Source organism: Pinus tabuliformis, chromosome Q (assembly GCF_031772625.1).
Source record: "Pinus tabuliformis cultivar Carrire ecotype Pingquan chromosome Q, CPIR1, whole genome shotgun sequence".
In the NCBI taxonomy this organism is placed as follows: domain Eukaryota; kingdom Viridiplantae; phylum Streptophyta; class Pinopsida; order Pinales; family Pinaceae; genus Pinus; species Pinus tabuliformis.
In genome coordinates, this window is record NC_142296.1 from 475,398,086 (window position 1) to 475,417,181 (window position 19,096).

Below are 19,096 nucleotides of genomic sequence, written 5' to 3' on the forward strand. Positions count from 1 at the left end.
GAGGCAACCCAAGAGGAAGGGTGGTGACCCTACTGATAAATTCAGGGGTTATCTCCATGGAAAGGCCCCTAAAGATGACAGTGGCATGTGTTCTGGAGTGAGGGACCAATGAGTGGGAAAATTCCTAAGCAATTTCCTCATCAAACCCTCGGAATTTCTCAAAAAAGTTCATCCAATTGGCTCTTGTGAATATGTCCACTACTTGGGGGTGTGCATGGAGCCTGAAGGAGTTGGTGGGCTCCTTCCTCATAAAACCTCCTATCATTTTGCCTATGCTTCATTGGAAAACCAACTATGGAAATGGAGAGAACAATTTCTGAATAAAATAGAGAGACAGATAGACTGTGTGTTTTTTTTTTTTATTTTAAGAAATAAGCAACAATTCTTTTTATCAATTTCCTCCACCCAAAAGTTCTATTTTCTCCTCAAAACTAAACTGCTGCTTGCATATTTTGATATTCAATGGAGGTATGCCAAGAACCTACCTCTTCAGCTCGAGAATTGTGCTAAAAACCATGTTTTCCCTCTCCAAAACAGCTTACTGGCCCTCCTGTAGAACACTGCTAGCCCTCCTGTAGGATTCCTGTAGGTTCTCTTGTAGAACCTATAAGTGCTCCTGTAGAACGCCGAGAGCAGGGTTATGGGAGAGATCAGTGGAGAACGATAGGTACGAGGCTTATGGGGGCATAATAAGGTAGCAGGAGTGGAGTTTTGAGGAGAGAATGAAGGAGAAAGGTGGTGAGAGTGTGGTGAGCACTAGTATTGCAGCAATAATGCTGCAACTCCTGGGCTTCCTACTTTACTCTTATCAACCCGGTAGTTCGTAACAAACTTGGAAGCGATGGTGCTATATGCACAAGTACTAGTTCTTACTGCAGGTTGTCACTTGGTCAACCGACGCAAGATCACTAGGAGCTCAAGCCAACTTCTATGGATTCTAAAAGAAGCTCTATATGTGATGAAAGGAAAAAGAGAGACTACTCTACTGATGCTATTCTACTTGCAGAAAGGAAGACTGAAATGTAAAACAAACCAAGGAAATCCTAGTTAACCACTAATCCTACTTTTGTAGAAAGCACTATGAAAACCATGAAGAGAATGCCATTACCTACTCAAGGAAGTAAACAACATCTACCTAAGCTATTTCTAGAAGCAAATGAAAAAAAAGCATCTTTTTGGATTTCTATGTATTTTTATGTGAATGTGTCATGCATGTAATTTATTTGTTTGTGAATGTGGCAGTGAATAGGTGACGATGGAGACCGGTTTTGGGACTAGGGAGGATGTAGGATGGTGTGGATGGGTCCTAGGAGGTCTCAAGTGGCCTTTTGGAGGCTTTTCCCACACTCAACCTTCAAAAGAAAGCCTACAGGAAAATCTACAGGAGGACACAGGAAATCTACAAGAGGAAAAACAACGTTCTACAGGAGGCCTACAGGAGGAGGTCGAGAGCAGTTTTGGCTATTTTGAGGGTGTGAGAGTGGGTGGAAAAGGTGAGTGAAGGTTGGAATGAAGTGTTAGGGCACCTAGGGTCTACCAAGAATCATTAGGAGAGAGAAATATGATAGGATCTACTCAAGGAGAGAAGAAGGAATTCTATGGAAAATGCAAGAAACTAAGGTAGAATTGAGGGGAGACTTGGGCGACCTGTAGGGCATGGATCAGATGGAGAATGGAATGGCTGATTGGCTGGCCTACTGCTAGAAGATATCTGCTGCATAAACAACTGACGGTCAACCAATGAGATTAAACAAGCAAGGAAATCAGTGTATCTAAAAAACAGAATTTTTGCATCAAGTAAACTATGATCTATGAAAGGAAATTCTAATAACCATTGCAGGAAAATAAAGCATGAAAGAAGACTATTCAAAATAATGAAATGAGCATGATGAAGAAGTTCTGAAGCAAAGCTAAAGTAGACTATGAACCAACTAAGAAGTTGTAAACACTAGAGATCCTATGAATGAGGAAAATCTGTGTTTTTGGGGCAGCAAGAGGGTCTTTGACTCAAATCATTGTCCCAAAGGGAGGAAGAGAGGCCAAGTCACTGCTGCTAGCCTTTTGGATCTTTTCTTTATCACTCCTTAACCTGCTATTGAAAAAACAAATGGAAGAAAACTACTGAATCATCAAAAACAACCTATTCCTATTCATAAAAGAAATACATCTAACAACAACCTAATCTACAAACTGAAATGAAACATAAAAATACAATAAAAGAGGAGCTTGGTTGCTTCGATTGGGCCCTTACCCAAGAGCTTCAGCCCTCTGAGGTAACTCAGTGCTAACTCAAAAAGGATTCCATATTTATTCTCAAAACAATAACAAGATTAGATGAACTGTCAAGATAATAAGCTCGAAGTTGAGCAGAGTTTACATAAGCAATACTGCAGCAAAAATCCAACAAAAATATGACCCTAGTGAGGCCCTAGGCCTCTCTACTTAGAAAAATGAAGCTCCCAACAGCTTCCTCAAATTAGGGAGGCTTGGCTCCCAAAACTAGAGATAAACATCAGTTGTCCTCCACTTGCTTGGTTGCCTGCTAATGCATGACTTGGCTGCTTGCACTCCGAGCTGAATGAAGGGGAATTCAATGTGGGGGGTAATAAATGAGGGGGATTCCCTCCTATAAGTCCTTTCCTTTGTCCACTTCAAGTTATTGCTGCCATTTGTCCACAGTATCCTTGACTTTGACCACAAAAATCATTAATAATCTGCATTAAACACATATTAGACCTCATGGCATCATAACTAACTCAAATTACTCTATAAGCATAAATATAATCAGAAAATCATGTAATAAGCTAATAGAATGGTTGATTTGACTAGGTTAGGAGGTAAAATGAGCCCATATAATTACCCATTTATGAGGCTCATCAGAAGCAGATCGAGGTTGGTCTACCATCTGAGTCTTCTGAGACAGAAAAGGCTCTTTGAGGACAGCAGGGATCCCCCTGAGAAAACGACTAACTTCGAGTCATCATGGAAAATCCTTAGTATAATGATCCTCCTTGCAAATGAGGTAGGGAGACTTAGGTTTCCATTGCAAAGATTCGCCAACAAACAATTTGGGAGGACCTTGTTTCGAGGCATCGGTTTTAGCTTTGCTTTTGCCTTTCTTTTTTCCTTTCGAGGATTTGTCCGCTGCGGTAGATTAGAAAATGTGGACCTCTGAGGTTTTACCAAGGCCTGGAGGATTTTGCGATGAACTATTGGGAGCAGTATTCGAGACCGACTTCTGTTTGGAAGAATTTCTGGCAGGGGCCTGGGATACTGAACCAATAACTCCATCAATGGGAGGAACAACGAGTGACTTCGATGATGCGGGATAGAATGATGACCGTGGAGCATTGGGTAATAATTCGTATAAGGTGCCAGACTGAGAGTAGACCAGGTCCAAGTACTGGGCATGAGTAATGGCTTGCTCTTCAGTGACGCATCCACCCATGGCTAGATTGTGAGCAATTGGGGCTATGAATGATTTGGTAAACCATTCGATGAGCAACTGATCATCTATTTCAAACTTGATTAGTCGACGTCTACATCTCCATTCATGGATATGATCAGAGATGTGTGTCGCAATGTCTTACTTAAGTGATGTGAGTAGATAGGTGCCCGTTTCATAATGAACCGACGGCTAAAAATGCTTGAGAGAGGCCATGGCTAACGAATTGAAGTCATGAAAAGTACTTCGAGGTAGCTCAATGTACCACTTTGCTGCGACACCCGTGAGGGTTCGTTGGAAATGATGAAGATGAATGGAATCGTCCACGTATGATTTCGACGAGCACCAGAGGTGATATGTCATCACATGGGCCTGAGGATCTTCTTTAGCTTTTCCATCAAACTTTGGGCAATCACTTGGTATGTTGGACAACACCAAAGGCCAGTACGGTGAATGAAAAATCAGATCATTCGTAAAACGCAATACATACGGTAACTCAAGTGTAGCCAAGAAAGGTAATTGATTGTTAAAAGGCATGGGAGGTCGATAGGCAGGCCCATAAGGAGGAGTCCATCCCTACTGGTAAGGATTTTGACCCCAAAGTGGGGGATTTTGGCCATATGGCATCTGAGGCTGCCCCCATTGCATGTTACCTTGATGAAAGTGAGGATTCGGACCCTGAATACCTTGAAAATATCCATGCATAGGTTGCTGATAGGCAACATATGGGTTAAACGGATACTGAGCCTGTTGACCTTGGACATATGGGTATGGGACCTGTTGTTCTGGAACATAGGGCTGTTGGGCTTGTTGTCCCTAAACAAGAGGGTTCTGGACCTGTAGTCCATGGGCATAAGGTTGATATGCTTGTTGCCCTTAGACATAGGGATTTTGTACCTGGTGCCCTTGGTCAGCAAGATTCTAAACCTGTTGGCCCTGGACAAGAGGATTCTACACCTGCTGCTACAAGACTTGATGTTGAACCTGTCCCTGTAAGTGTTGCCCTTGTTGATAGGTATACAAGGGTTGTTCCTGCCCAGGTTGGTTTTGCTGACCTTGCGGTTGCAAAATTTGTCCTTGGCCTTGCAAGGGTATGGGTTGAGAGGTATGCAGAGCATATTTCATCTGTTGTTGCATGACTTGTTGCAACTGTTGAAAGGACTGACCTTGCGGTTGTTGCAGGTGGCCTTGCTACAGGATAATCTACCCTTACTATTGCATGGAAAGCCCTTGCTGCAACAAAGTTTGCCCTAGTTGTTGCAAAAGTTGTCCTTGTTGTTGCAAGGGTACTTGAGCAGTGCCCAAGAAATTACCAATCTGAATATGGTCGTAGCCAGGCTGGATGTACTGCCCAGATGGGATGGTGTAAGGTTGATTAACCAATCCTTGAGAACCATATGGAATGTAAGGATTTTGGTATTAGACTTGAGCCCCATAGGGCTACTGATATTGAACATTACTCGATCCAGACGGACCACCAGGATTCTGAAACTGTTGGTACCGGACATTGCTTGATCAAGTAGGGTCAGCAGGGTTGTAAATAATATCAGAAAAGGGTTGGTTTATACCAAGCATGTGAGCTTGTGAGCCACTCACATTAGTGGCACCTGACACCATAGAGACATTCAGATGTTGTCCCCCAAGCAGTGGCACAATCTGACCACTGACTAAGAGGACAGAAGAACTGGCAGTGACAATCTTTGAAACCACAGGTTGCGACTGACACATAACTGGGATCGATGATACAAGAGTGTTTGGGATGGTGGGTTGCACTGGGACTGAAGTAACAACTGGTTGGGAAGTCATGTTCATGACAAACGAACGTGACATAGGCCTGACGCCCAAACAAAATTATGGTAGTGTGATGAGGCACTAGGTGTTTCTGAAACCAAGTGTCCCAATGTTATACAACAAAATGACCTCCTCATCAACTCAGAGGTGAAAGACATGATGATTGAAGCAAAGACCACAATTGCAGGCCTTGATTCCACACTAACGCTAGTTGCACACTACTAACCTTCTTTATAAAGCTTGTTACCAAGCCTAAGGAAGCGTTAGTAACCCTGCTAACTCAAGTTGTTCGACCAGGGGCAACATTAGTGAAACTAAGATATGTTCAAAGGGACAAGCCAACAAATTCCCTCACAAATATCTAGATATTTATCCCTAGATTTGCTTAAGAAAAGTAAGGAAACATCTAAAAGCAAGATATTTAGAGAATTTCCAATTTGAGAAAAGAAGGCAAATGGGAAAGAGCTAAAAAGCAAGGCAAGTTCATTGATTTTTCCCTAATGAACTCTAGGAGGAGCTTGGCAACCCTAACTCAATTGTTATATAAGCAAGGTGAGGGTTATTGTGAAGGAGGTCAGAGCATTTGAAAGGATAGCCCACTAAGCTGTTGTGAACTGTCATACACTTGAAGAAGTGAGCTGAAAGAGAGAAAGAGAGAGAAGAAGAAGGGGCAAGGGAAGGCTGACACAATTGATGATTGTAATCACTCTTCCATTATAAATACAGAACTACAGTTGTGTTCCCTACTCCATAGTGTCAGTAACATTGTTCATTGAGTTGTTCATTTCGATACTTGTTGAGTTGAGTAGTTTAAGTTGTATACAAATATATGTTCATTGTGCATTCTTATATTAGTTTTCAATATTGTATGCTGTGATTATGTTTGCCTTTCCTTTGTGCAGGAATTTTCTTGGATCTGGCTTTGAAGGAGTTCTTCTTAGCTGCATAGCGACCTCCAAACAAATCTAGAAGGAGACTTGAGGTAATCCTCTTTCCATACTTTGTCAACTTATACTTGATAGATGAACATGTGTATAACTTGGTAGCTTCTGCAGATAATCTTATAGTCTGTCGAAGGTCCCAAGAAGACCTTTGAGGGTAGTTTTTATTCTCCATACACTGTGCATTTTACCCCATAGCAGAATTGGTGACTCCGCTGGGGACTATACATCTAGTTCCTAGTTTACCCAGACTCTTCTCTATTCTCTCTTCTTTCTAAGAGCTCTCTATTCTTCAGCAATCCTTTTTCTGATCCACCAAATATCTTTCTGCATCCTACTAGTATACATTCATCTCAAAAACTTATCTTGGAAACCCTTGTTGTGCAAGATTTCCCACACTAACGTAGGTTACCAGGCTACATAGAGCTTTATAAAGCACTGTGCCTGTGTACAGGGAGCGTTAGTGACCCTACTAACTCTCTATAACTACTGTCTCCCTTTGTCTTCATTTCCAGTAGTATCTGTGGACCAAAAGGGATGGAAAATCTTATCATGGGCTGAAATAAGATCTATAACTATATTATGTCAGCAAAATTTGTGTCCTAGAAATTTATTTTTAGGAAAAAGTTTTGGTTTTTCTCTCTTAAAAAAAAAAAAATTCTGAAAGAAAGACTGATATTTTGTATTCATCCTTCTGTTTAAATAGTTGTGAGTTGCTTCATTTTGGTTTTCAGTAGTTGTTAGGAAATATTGGAAAATAATCTTTTGGTTATGCATGTGTTGAAAGACTATAGATGCACAGATGAAACTATGAATATGTGAAAAATATGAATATGTAGAATAAAACTTGTTTGCATCAAATTGAAAAAAAATTCAAAGCATGGTTTCTGCATGATTTATTGAGTCAAGAATCTCACCATATTTCATACGTCAACACCCCTACTGAAGACAAATAATCAAGTACACATAAAATTTACATTAAAATCAATCAGTTACTCTTTTGAGCAAACCAACATTAGCTAGGCTAGGATCTTGGGATAGCATGTGAGTGAACTACCCAAGGTTGAAAACTAAAACTAGTGTCGTTAATGAGTGAAAAATTCCTTCTGCACTCATATTACTGGGACCACTCCACTAATAATGGAGAAAAATACGAGACAACATCGGACTATAATTGAAGGTAGTCTGCCTTCTCTTACAAATCCTTTGGGCATTCTGTGTACTGGGGGTCCCTTCGGGGATTTCAGAACTGAGTCGGGGACTCAGGTATCCTGCCCACACAACATGCTATCTACGACTATGTCCCCCATGGTGATGTCTGTGATTTGAGGTATCTCTAGTGGCCAAACTTATAGGGACTTATATAAGGTGACTGGGATGGGCTATCCTGGTACCTAACACAGACGGATCTACTTTGTCTTCAATTTTTGGGAGGGTGCTCGTCTTCACGAGAGTACTTGGCCCCTCAATCTGAGGTTCGAGCGAAGCTCTAAAGTAACCGTAACTGTACATTTGGCCATCCTTCTCTGTTATTCATTGAGATACCGGGTTTCATCTCTGGTGATGGGTGCTTATGAGACGAGGTAACTTCCCTTTGTTTGCTGATCGATCCATTTAGTGTATTATATATATATATATATATTTAGGTACCTGAGTGCTATCATTTTGAGACTTTAACGAACATCACAATAAAAATTTATTGATAAAATTAATAGTCACCATGGCTACATCCGGCCCTTTTCATCACTCTAGACGATTGCTAGGACTTCCTCCACTCATTGTGGAGGATCCGCCGAGTTCCACTGAACTGGATTCCCCATCTTCGGGGGATCAGTCTCCTAGATCTCACACGAGATCTGTTTGGATTACTGACGATTCAAGTTTGCCGAAGGATTTCTTTACCGAAGGATTTCTTCCTTCCTTTAACACTCCGCTCACTAATCTATTGGAACCTGTCTTAGCTCTCATGGTACCTATACTTCCTACTTCGATTGTTGGAACATTTCTATCTATCCAATCAACAACTAACGGGTCATGGAACTTTGTGGAAACTTTCAGTCCTCCACCACTTCCCCAGTCGATAGTCTCCACAACACCGGTAATGGCGAATCCCGCTATCCCATTTGTCCCAGGTACAACCACTCACACGACACCCTCTATGAGTGGAACCCAGCAGATGCCAGGTTCCACCCCTATGGTGCCACATATAGTGCTCCTTATAACACTCAATGCAGCACTATGGGAGCGGTTCCCATTTACCAACAATATGGTTGGCTGCCAATGTACAGTTCAAACCCCCAGACTCAGACACCTGGGGGGGTTCCCAATATGCACATGTTAGTAGGGAATGTAACAGTTCCCCCTTTGTTCTCAGGCATGCATGGTCAGTCGCTAATTGACATGAGTGTCCCCTCTGTCAATCAAGGCCAAATGGTCAGTTCTGTGTCAGGCGGGAATCCACAAGGGGTTCCCAACTAGTCCATGGGGGCACCCTACTCACATACTCAAATGAGTCAAGGGGGCACTGCTTATACTGGGGGCAATTTCATACCCCAGTATCAAAATCCTCATGGAAATCCACTCTACAACACCATACCACAAAGCAACTACTACACCACACAACCCATGTACACTATGGGGAACCAAACGATGGGAGGAGCGCAAAGCTCCTCAAGTCATCTATCATCACCATGGTCCAAGTCAGGGGCACCTAACTCTCTACCTTTCTTGGCAATGTTGGATATACCCGACTTATACAAGCTGACAAACGACCCCATCTACCACAACTTACAATGGCCACTGATCCCACATAAAATACCAATGGACATTCGAAAGTTCGATGGAAAACAAGGGGAGGATCTAGGCACCCACATCACGATGATAGTGTCTCGTTACATCTTTTTCCCCTCACCCTCACTAGCAACACAACGAAATGGTATATTGAGTTACCACACACGTCAGTAAACACCTTTGACACTTTAGCGATGGAATTCCTAAAGCACTTCCAGTTACCAATCCGCTATGAGACTGGGACAGAGCTCCTCACTTCATTTTGTCAAGATACTGCCACCCACATCTCCGATCATATTCATGAATGGAGACGTAGGCAGAGGTTAGTAAAAGCTCCCATCCCAGACTTTCTCTTAATGGACTGGTTCTGTAGGTCCTTACTTCCTCAAATCGCTAGAGATGTCGCTCTAGGTGGTGTGGTCACAAAAGACCAATCCATACATCATGCCCAGCACTTAGATTTGATATATTCACAGTCTAGCACTCTTTACGACATAATCCCCAATGCTCCTGGTAACCCCAATGCTTCTGCCACTTAGCACCCCGGAGTTCACACCGACGGGATTGTCAACGCAACCTTTGGGGTCGCTGTAAAACAACTCAGTGGTTCCATTACCAAGATGGCAGTGGACCCCTATACCAATGCGACTGCTCTTCCTGCCACTGTGATAAACTCTATGTAGTCTACACAAAATCCCAGTGGTAAGAAAAAGAAGAATAAGAAAAATACCACTCCTTCTGAGGAGTAGTCAAGAAAGCATCCCAACCCAAAACAAAAGGCCACTGCACCTACTGTTGATGAAAAGGATACACCTGCTAGATTTCCTTGCAAACTCTGTGATGAAGACCATGCAACCTGGCGTTGTCCGCGGCTTCAGGAATGCATAGATTACCTTTCCAAAAGGGATACTGGTAAGACCCCCACTGCCCTTAGGAATCCTTTTCCCACTCAGCAGCAGCAAAATCTTATTGCCAACCAACAGCAACCCATGCTAGGGGGAAATGATGGTTCACAACATCCTTCAACTGGTGAAGGATCTTCTACCATTTACACATTTGAAACAGTAGATCTCACCACAAGAGCCAAATCTTATGGAGCTCCTGTCACTCATGCAGCAGAACCATCCTCTAGTCCAAATCCACCGCCACCCAACGATCTGCAGATCGAAAGGCCGGTTGCAGACCTTGTAATTCAACCCCCAAAAGGGGCACTTCGATGCACAATGCACAATACATCTTCTCATGCCACCCATCACTACAACATCGTAGAGGATTTGGCACAAGCGCCATCGGCTATGTCGGCGCTCGAAGTATTACAAACATGCCCAACATAATGGAAAGCTTTGCTTTCAACTATTGGTGGTATCGACCCAGAGGATTCCACGCTTGCTATTTTCGACATAGACAAGTGTAAACCTCCCCTTTCTCACCAGATTGCATTCCAGGTGCATATAATTTCGAAAGGTAAAGGTATACACAGAACTGTCATCGACAAAGGTGCTTCGACCTGTGTCATGTCGGCTTCATGTTGGCTCACCCTAGGTTCTCCAACCCTAACCCTACCGTCAAACTCCCTGAAAGCTTTCGACGACCACACCTTTATCCCAAAAGGATACCTAGCCAGTTTCCCCATCACTTTGTCTGGGAAAACCGTAACGGTGGACATAGAAGTCGTAGACAAAAAACTCGACTATAATCTCTTGCTGGGTCGCAGTTGGACATATGCCATGACAGCTGTCGTATCTACTGTCTTTCACATCATCCAATTCCCATTGGATGGAAAGGTAGTTACAGTAGATCAGTTGTCTTTCTGCAGCCCTAATTATTCACCATTACCAAGTCCGTACCCCTAGTAGGAGGTGAAACTGACTCTTATGTTAGTTTAGGTACCGGCCTACTGAAGTCTTCTTCCCTCAAGGGTTTCTTTCCTTTTTAGCTACCAAAGGTTTCACAGGTGGTCAATATGCTTTCATCTATTCCTCATGAACAAACCGGTCCATGGATCCTACCAACTCCTTTAGACATTGACACTTACGGAGAACAAATTCTGTTGTCACTAGCTGAATTGGTCTATGAAGCCATTCAAATTGCATCCGAATCTCCGGTCACTTTGGTTTCAGCCAATGGTACCACTACCCCTCCCATAACCGCTCCTTCTTTCAATCCACTCAATCAAGTCCCACATATGGACGAAGCTATTAGGGAGGTCATGAGTTTAGAAGAGCGACCTTGGGAGGATTCGCACCATCATGTTTTGATATCTGATTCAGACATGATGCCTCTTCAAATCCTATTACCTGACGCACATGAAATTGTTTCCTCACCCTGTACGATCCTCCAAAATTTGGAGGTGGAATGAAACATTGGCACTATTTCAAAAACATTGCTCACTGATATTTCTGTCATGACAGGCATCATGGAAAACATACAGATTGGAGCCAATCACAATCTTGAGGAAATTGTGAGCTTCACCTACCCATTTAGGGACTTCTGTGATGTTTTTCCTTGGTCTTATGAGGAAATGCATGGCATAGACCCTTCTATTGTCAATCATGAGATCAAGGTCGAGCATTCTTTTTATGCTATTTTTCTTGCTCGTTAATCTGAAAAATCCTCGAGTCTCCTTCTTCAGGCTCATTAAACTACCATGAAAAAGATTGAGCATTCTTTTTATGGTATTTTTCTTGCTCGTTAATTTGAAAAACCTCAAGTCTCCTTCTTTGGGCTCGTTAAACTACTACAATGAAGAATAGAATAGAGCACTTTTTGAGATATTTTATTTCTCTTTAAAAAATATAAACATCTTTGAGTTTTTATCATTGAGCTCATTAAATCTATGCAATGATAGTTAGAGCACCTTTTGTGATATTTATTTCTCTTTAAAAAATAGAAACATCTTCGAGTTTTCATCATTGCGCTCGTTAAGTCCATACAACGATGCTCTGAGCAACTCTTTTTTGATCTTTTTCTAGCTCATAAACTAAAAAAGACCAAAAGAGCATTATTTTTAGGCATTTTTTTTCTCGCTCTTTAAACTGAAAAAATCCCAAGCTTAGTCTTTCTGCTCATTAAAACTTGATGAAGATGACCCAAGCATTCTTTTAGGTACTTTTCTCACTCGTTAAAACCGAAAAATCCCAAGTTTTTTTTACCGGGCTCATTAAAAGTATACTCACTCTTAAATAAAAAAATCCCCGAGTTTTTCCCCTCCTTCGAACTCATAAAACTATGAAGAAGGGATGAGCCGTTCTTTTCCCTCTCAATATGAACCCTACCATTCTATGATTTTTAGCCAATATACCCTGATGTAATTGCGTCTCTGTATCCTAACACTTTGTAGTGTTCATGAGTCTAGTGCTATCTGGTTAAAACCGTTGTCGTGCCTTCTATTGTTCAAGTGTTACCCATTTGTTTCCTCCATCAACCGATCAAACATATCATTTCTTCATGCCCTCCATTGTTTAGACACAAATGCTCAAAAGATTCCTCAAAAAACAAAATCATTCTTGTCCCGTTTCGTGTCGATTGATGTAGGACACATCATTGCCTACCTTTTGACAGGTTTCTTCCTGTCGACTTCAACACTCTATCTAGGAAGATAACCCAGAAACACAATCAGTGCCTTGGTACTTGTAGACATTAGTGGCAGGTTACCTTGTGTTTGATCAGGGGTTCTCATTATTGGCTCCTGGTTAAGCGATTATACAAGTGTTCGACAACAAAGAAATCTTTCACACTCGCTATTTTGTACTGTGCATCTTGGAGACCATCACCATTATTGGTGGCCTTCCTTGCATCTGTTAATAGTCTCCATTATTTACTGGTAATTAGATGATTTCGTGCATGTTTGACATCAACACATATTTTTCACATGTATCGATCTACGCTATTCGGTGAAGCGGAAATCAAGACCTTGGGTAGAGGCTTGCATCATTCAGCCTTGTTTCCTCTCCCAAGCTGCAGATATTGTTTTTTTGGAGACAGTTGTTTCAGGATGATTCTATTATGACACTGGATCCGCATTGTGCTTATCGGTGGCCAGCCTTGTTATATCTCTTTGGAGAAAAATTACTCTGACATAACTACTAAGCATGGGAATGCCCGACTAAGGACATGATTTTAGCAGTTTTATATATATGTGTTGTATCAGATTTTCCTTGCTACCCGAAGCTTTTCTCTCTCTAAAAAATTTTGACAGAAAATTACAGTTTCAGTAAAGTATTTCAGCCATTGTCTCTACCTCTGATCTCATACTTTAGGGGGCATCTATTATACAACAAAATGACCTCCTCATCAACTCAGAGGTGAAAGACATGATGATTGAAGCAAAGACCACAATTGCAAGCCTTGATTCCACACTAACGTTGGTTGTACACTGCTAACTTGCTTTATAAAGCTTGTTACCAAGCCTAAGGGAGCGTTAGTAACCCTGCTAACTCAAGTTGTTAGACCAGGGGCAATGTTAGTGAAACTAAGAGATGTTTAAAGGGAAAAGCCAATGAATTCCCTCACAAATATCTATATATTTATCCCTAGATTTGCTCAAGAAAAGCAAGGAAACATCTAAAAGCAAGATATTTAGAGAATTTCCAATCTGAGAAAAGAAGTAAAATGGGAAAGAGCTAAAAAGCAAGGCAAGTTCATTGATTTTTCCCTAATGAAATCTAGGAGGAGCTTGGCAACCCTAACTCAATAATTGTGAAGGAGGTCAGAGCATTTGAAAGGATAGCCCACTAAGCTATTGTGAACTGTCATACACTTGAAGAAGTGAGCTGAAAGAGAGAGAGAGAGAGAAGAAGAAAGGGCAAGGGAAGGCTAATACAACGGATGGTTGTAATCACTCTTCCATTATAAATACAGAACTGCAGTTGTGTTCCCTACTCCATAGTGTCGGTAACATTGTTCATTGAGTTGTTCATTTCAATACTTGTCGAGTTGAGTAGTTTAAGTTATATACAAATATATGTTCATTGTGCATTCTTATATTAGTTTTCAATATTGTATGTTGTGATTGTGTTTGCCTTTCCTTTGTGCAGGAATTGTCTTGGAGCCAGCTTTGAAGGAGTTCTTCTTGGCTGCATAGTGATCTCCAAACAAATCTACAAGGAGACTTGAGGTAATCCTCTTTCCATATTTTGTCAAATTATATTTGATAGATGAACATGTGTATAACTTGGTAGCTTCTGCAGATAATATTACAGTTTGTCGAAGGTCTCAGGAAGACCTTTGAGGGTAGTTTTCATTCTCCATACATTGTGCATTTTACCCCATAGCACCCAAAGACACATAGCCAGGTGGCAAGCTGGCGGGAATACCTTCTGAATAAGGGAAACCCTCAGCAGGGAACTGCAGCTGCAATTCTTCCCCCTCAACAGTGTGTGGAGTTGAGACTTCAGACTAATCAGGAGAGGTGACTGGAGCATTGCCTTCGGGTTCCATGTCTGAAAACAAACGACGACGAACAGCCGAACATGCACTGGGGGATAGTTCCAAAGGAACACCCAGTTGATCTTACAAACTGTAAGGGCGTTGTGGTGATATCTCAACAACATCAAACAGAGGGTTCAGAGGATGGATAACCAGTCCAAGCTAATCGTTAGTGGTCGGCGAGTTCTCTGGAGTTTGAATGGGATTATCCAGAGATTCCGAGTCAAGATCAGTAGATGACCCTGAATCAAAAGTAGATGGAGGACGAGATGATAATGGTCGAACACTCAAAAAAATTGCGAGTTCAACATTGTGGTCCTCAAATGGATCTGATAACTCAGGAAGTAGCTCCTCAGAAAATCTTTCAGATGGAGGAGAGGAAGAGGAAATGGGTGAACCAAATGGTTCAACCACGATGACCTTGTCTTAGTCGACAAAAAAAATAACTTCAAGGTTTTAAAATGTCCTTTTAAGGGAAATCATGATTTGGTAAAAAATCTAACATGATGTTTTGGATCATGGGCAATCAATTATTTAATATGCATAAATTATTGATGTTCTTTCATTTTTTAAGAGTCGAGAAAGGAACAAAGATGACTCTATCACTTTCAATTGGTAACGAGCTCGAAAGGACAAGTGCTCAGATGATATGTTAAGTTTAATGAGTCAAAAATATCAAATGACTACTCTGGATGATCTAAGTAAACAAGATTACCAGGAAACCATGAACTGCAAAATACCTCCTCGCAAACCAAGAAGTATGAGCAGGCAAACTCCCCAAATGTTGTGTTCAGTGTATCACGTTCGCAAGGTGGTCGACTCGACTTCCTAAGGATAAAAGGATTGCATCCTAGTGGGGTCTCCCGTTATATACGCGATGGTACGGGGAGCACAAATCTCTGCTAGCGTTGTCTAATGCCAAAGCTAATGACAACTTCTAGGTTTACAAACACCAGAACACGTCTCTAGCATATACCTTCTAGATGTGATCATTAATTTCAAATGCACCTTAGGTTAATCGGATTCATTTTAGAGCTGATCTTGAGTTAAGTTTCAGTTTTCAGGTCTTAGCGATGCTACTCGAAAAACCTAAAATGCAACTAAATGGGACAAGACCCTTTCAATTCGATGAAATGCCTGCACTAGAGAGGGTAGAAACTACTCAATCAAATGCAAACAATCAAACAACTGAAAATGAAATGATCTTTCACTACTTCACTTTTTTAAAAAATAAACTAATGAAAAATGCATTCCAATTCCTAATTTCCTGACAAGCACTTATCTATTATTCCTTTCGAAATGATTTTTTTTTCTCTTCCTTTCAAATCCTGATGCAATTCTAGTTTTTAAGAGATGTGAATCATGATGATGCAACTAGCTAGAATTTCATATTTTCCCATGAAACAACAAAACAGACTTTTCGCATACAATCTTTCAATGAAAAAAAGTTTGAGACTATGAGCTCTTCAAGTAGATGCAAACATGAAAATAAAATTTCATTTAGATCAATGAAACACCGACTTTACCAAACACAAGACCGACAATGTAATCTATGCCAAAAAAATATGTTCAGACTTGTAAACAATACTTTTTCAAACTTGTGCAAAAATAGGTTAAAGTCGTAAGAGGGACCAAAAACAAATGCGAGCAAACACACCCACAACCGGACTTGATGAGTCTACAAGCTGCTGAATGGATGACTAACTAGATGTCCTAGTGTCATTGGCCACTCAATGGCTTGATCGATCAAACAGCAAGGTGACAAGCCTACAAGCAAGCAAAAACCAAGCAAAAAGTAGCTTTCTAATCAGGGATAAAATAGTCAAAAGGCTCACAAGGTCAAAAACACAAGAGCAAAACACACTGGCCAAGATTGGGGTCTAGCCCTAATCTTCACTTACAAGGATCGGCACGATTGCCTAACTAACATCAAGCACCAGAGGTAGGTCAGCGCGATTGTTCCTTAGCAATTCAAGCTAGTCGGTGCGACTGTCAGCTGATTAAACGCGCTGTCTAAGGGAACTAAGGAAAAATAAAAAATAAAAAAAACAGGGACCATATCTGCTACTATGGATTTTAGACTTAAGCTAGTACGCAGGAGAAAAGAAATAGAACAAAACAGAAAAGGCGAAACTAGCAAATTTCTCACGAAATCATGAAATCCAAAACAAACAAAAGGATGGGATCTCCCCAGTGGAGTTGCCAATTTGTGGTGAAGTAAAATTATAAATGCGGACACGAACGAATTCCTCTAGCCCGATAATGGGTCTAGCCACAATAGATACATTTATGGAAGATTTCCTTAGGTTAGAATCAATCAAGAGGGCCTACTTCTTGGTTGCTTATCCTGCTTGATGATGTCCTCACTTGCTCACTCCAGCAATCTCTTGCTTCCTTCTTCAAGCTCCTGAAACAAGTAAACAACAACAACACACAAACATAATAATGGACAAATTTCAATTCAACCTACTTAATAAGTCAATAAGCATTAAGACACGAATATGTAATATTACAAAACATGTAGGAAATCAATCGATAGTTGCATATATTAATATTCAAAGAGAAATTACAACCATTTGTCTTAACGTTGCAGTCTTCCTCTACAAGACCAGGTTCCCACACACTTCTGCTAGCACTTCACGATGGCTTTAAACAACAATAGTTTAAATACTCTTCCCTTTGGGCTTCACTCCAAACCAAACACACTTCTCCCTCACACAACTAGATGGCTACAACTAGTAATAGCTTGCTTGTCTAAAATAGTATATTCACACACAGCCAAAACTCTAACTATGATTTTCACACTCACTAATTTGTGCTTGGGAAGAAGGGAGGTTTATATAGGAAAGATGGATGGGAGATGGATCCTCTTCTCATGGGATAAGGACTTATCCCTTAAGGTAGTTCCATCATTATAGGGGAAAGGAGCCCAAACTGTCATCCTTGACCCCATCTGGCCAAACAATTTACCAGACTTCCGTTACGGAGCTTCTATAGATGGAAGCTTCAACTCTAATTTAAAAAACATTCCATAACAGAACTGGCGCGACTGGAACACATCTCAGTCGCACTGATCGGTGTGGGGAATAGTGCTAATCTCTGCACATCGGCGTGGGGGAGACAAACGTCATTAGCACTGGTCTTGTAAATTGGGCAAAACAGAAGTTTCAGGGGAAATGGTGCAAAAGGGAAATGATCTGCTCATGAAGAGGAACATAATGGGAGTTTCTCCATGAAGGCAAAGCATGTGGGGTTCACTGTAGAGGTCCTCCAGGATCAAGTAACAGGGATTACAGGGACAATGACAAAATGCTATGTAACAATGAGGGAGGTTTAGAATGATGGTATAGACATAACTGGATTGTGCATAAATCAGATCATATCTCAAAGCGGTCTAGAGAGCTTCTTCCTCGGTTTGAGGAAAATGGGACGTGACATATTTTCTAATGGGGGATAAAATTCTCTTAAGAAATCAATCTAGATAGACATGGTCTTCGAAAGGTGGGGCATGACATGTGCTCCTCCTTCGATGCCACTCTTAAATGTGGTCAGAAAGGCGAGTGGTGGAGGACTGACATAATGTGGTCAATAGCTATGTACCATTGTTGTACTGGAGAGGTAACTGGAAATATGAAAGGAACGCTTTAGCAAGCATCGTGAAAACGAAATGAGAGGTGGAGGGCTGGTTTACATACCATTTTCCAATGTATCTAGTGAACGTGCATTAGAAGAGTTGAAGACAAATGGAGTCATCAGTTATGGAGTTGGACGAACACCACATGTGGAAGGATCAAACATGGTTGGTAGGATCCTCTCCAGGAATACCCTCAAACTTTGGGATGTTTGAGGGAAGCTTAGTCGGCATAGAGGGCCAACTAGCATCATGGTGTATGGGGTCATTTATCAACTGGTTAAGATCTAGTAGACTTAACCCAACCATAAAGGGGAGCATGGGAGCTACTGGAACAGTTCCTGAGACTGTTCCACTTGATGTGACTGCCGATATAGAACTGGAGCAAACACCAGTTTGGGTTTCTGCACTAGCTGTGGGTCCAGACATGGTGACGATATGCAGTGAAGGGGGCTCAAAATTAGATGAGGAACCAGAGGGAATAGTAGAAGATTCAGTATGGGGACTCAGAGGGCTATGAACTCGAACCCAATGGGGAGGAGTAATATGCCCAAGCGGAAACTAGGGATGAAGGCCTAATATTCTCTGCAACACATGCCTTGGTGGTGCAATGATTGTAGGACTCACAGAACATAGAAATGGTGAAGGGAGATCAACAATATATATTTTGTGTCAATGTGGGGAGATAAATTTATTATGTTACATCTTGGCTTGGAGGTGTAAACCAAGAACCCTTTGCCTAAAGTGTGCTTGTGTGTGAAAGTGTATTAATTGATTAAGCCCAGATCGTGTTTGTAAAAAAGAGAAAAGATTGCTAAAAATAAATTGAAATATATAACAGAAAATGAACAGAAAAAAAAATTAACTAAACCCCACCCAAACTGGGTTTGCAAACAATGTACTGCTTGGTGGCTAAATCGATGGGAAATACACTGAAACTGTCAAGAGATCTGAATTTCGGTGTGACTGGGATCAAGTGACAATAAGCTGCTGGAATGTGGTGCAGAAACAACAAAAAGCTACAGAGGAAGATCACTGCAAAAATATAGGGAGATGGGTGAAACACCTAGG